Genomic DNA, 2409 nt, shown 5'->3' with positions numbered 1-2409 from the left:
CGGTTTCTTCTCTTCTGCAAGGGGCAGCAGAAAATGCTGCTTTGCCTCCAGAAATAATTTGGTGCCTGTAATCAGGCTGGGGCATTGAAAAAAATATGCCACCTTCTGAAACACCAGAACCATTTTCTTAGCAAGGACGATCTCAGTGTGTTGACCTGTAGGAGGAGTAGCTGGACAACATATTTCAGTAATAACCCTCACATCAGTACTGGGAAATAACCACTAAGCAAGTAAAGGAATCCTTAACTAACTTGAATTGACTTACATTAGATTCAACTAAGTTGGGGGTTTCTTCCCTCTTTTTTTAGTCTCAAAAATCCTGCTGGTTTGCAGAATAATTTCAAACAAATTTATTAATCCCTTCAGCTAGGCTGGACGAGAAGAAGGTCTCCAGACTTGCTGCTTTCCATAAATAGATATTTCCATATCCGTAAGTTCTTCTGGATTTCTTACACATTATTTATTTCTAAATATAGCTAATGGTTGGAAAAAGGAGCATGACTGGAAGAGTCCTTGGCAGCCTAAGCATGAGGGAAAATTGATGCCTTACAGATACTAGAATTGTTTGCCTTTGAAGCTCTTGGTGAAAAAAATTGTGGCAGCTAGCTGAAGCCCAAATGTAAGTTAATGTGTGCACAGAGGGGGTTGCATTTTTTTGTTTTAAACCACCTTTAGTGTGGGATACTTTATCAGCTGAATCATCGATCTCCCTTTAAAATCAACAGCCTTTAAAATGCATATGAAGGTATTTATTTCAGAGATTAAAAAATATGCAAGTCAAACTTTACATGGGTGCTTAAATCCTTCAATATGGGACTTGAAATGCAGTTGCATTATGCTGCCTTGCACCAGGACAGCCCCCCAGAGCAGCAGTGATTTTGTAATGCTACCTGTTAGAGCTAAATTCTTGATAAACAAGCAAAATAATGGTTTATTTGTACCTTCTTTAAGTATGCATTTACTTTTGGTTTTAAGCTCATAGTGGGTGAGTAGCTCATAGCACACTGACAGAGAAGGACCTGATGTACCAAGTATCTCCAGGAACTCTGGAATTATTACAAGCTGCAACATTTACACCTGTGTGTGTGGAATGGCTCAGGTAGTACTGGGTGAATCATACTTAGGGCAACCAGTGCCCTGCTGCACAGTATAGTGGGCCTGAGAGTGAACCTCAATGCCAAAATCTGCGTTAAAATTAAATATATTTAACTTTGGACTTCTATTAAGGTAGTACTTCCTTTGTACAAGCATACTTTGAAACACAGTAGGTGTTCTGTATTAGCAGGATTAGATTTTGGAAGGTAAAATCAACTTTATTTAAAAACATACACAGTATGTAAACTGAGTAAGTAACTCAGTTTTAGTGCCCTGCCTGAGATCCCCTGCATTCCCCTAATGCTTTCCTCTCCAGTCTCTGTCCTTAGAAACAAATAGACATCAAAACCTGGGCAAGTGGTTAATTCCTTCAAGATGACATGGACTTGGAATCCAATGAGATTCTTCCTTTTATATTTGATTTTTGGTTTGGATTATTCCAGGATATTTATTCTTCTCTCTTGGAATAATTTTGCTTTTGGAATAATTTCAGACAACAAACATAGTACACAGTTTAACTTACTGTGACCCACTGGCTCCCAGAATAACTTTTACTGATTTATTTCTCAACTGTTGGCTATGCTCTGCTGTTTTTTAACTCCTTTTGTGCCCCTCAGATCTGGAATTGCTGCCGAGATATTTTTCTTGAGGCCTTTTATTTCTGATTTACTGTGTGCTTGTCTAAATAAAGGAATTGCTCGCATGGCTGTAAAGTAGTAGGAAGTTGCTGACGCTTTTTGAGAGCAGAACCACACACAGGAGACCCATATAATTTGCTTTGTAATTGAATGGTACATTTCTCAGCATCCAAATTTTTAGCTGTTGGGATTTCTCTTTTAAGATGATAAATCCTTCAGAAATTGTGGTGCATTCCTATTAAAGACAACTAGGATGTATTTCCCAAGCTCATAACAATAAAATGCCCGAGCACAGAATTGCCAGAGAATCTCCCTTGGAGCTCTGCGTAATCCTCTGGTAACCTTGTGCAAACTTCTCCCGGGATGTAACAGAAACTTGGCACCTTCTTCTGGCTGTCCCCAAGTCGGAGCTGTGCCCTGCACTGTCGCTGTGAGCTTGTTTTTGTCTTTGGACTGATTGGATCTTTCCTCTGGAAGCCAGGTTGTGCCAGCTTTGTTCGAGCTGAGCGGCCCCACTGCGCTCAGTGGAACTATTCATGGAGCGAGGTGAGCTTGAGGAACTGCTCAATGGGAGCTGGGCTGGCACCGTCTGGCCCTTGGAAGCAGAGAGAGAGGGAAGTCTTTTCCTCCTTTTGTGAAAAGCAGAGAGCATGTAACTGAGAGGGATGGTGAGCAG

The 2409-nt window shown here is 40.7% G+C and overlaps 1 long non-coding RNA gene across 1 annotated transcript in view; it reads left to right on the top strand.

Annotated features, from left to right (window-relative positions):
• The first annotated feature begins 1877 nt into the window (after positions 1-1877).
• Positions 1878-2409, top strand: part of LOC108449235 — a 10969-nt gene continuing 10437 nt past the window's right edge. Inside the window, exon 1 of the long non-coding RNA XR_001865380.1 lies at positions 1878-2279. This is a non-coding gene — a long non-coding RNA (uncharacterized LOC108449235). The remainder of the gene's footprint in view (positions 2280-2409) is intronic.

Source organism: Corvus brachyrhynchos, unplaced genomic scaffold, assembly GCF_000691975.1.
Source record: "Corvus brachyrhynchos isolate BGI_N302 unplaced genomic scaffold, ASM69197v1 scaffold258, whole genome shotgun sequence".
Taxonomy (NCBI): Eukaryota; Metazoa; Chordata; class Aves; order Passeriformes; family Corvidae; genus Corvus; species Corvus brachyrhynchos.
Note: the sequence above shows the minus strand (reverse complement) of the source record. Positions and strands in the feature narration are given on the sequence as shown.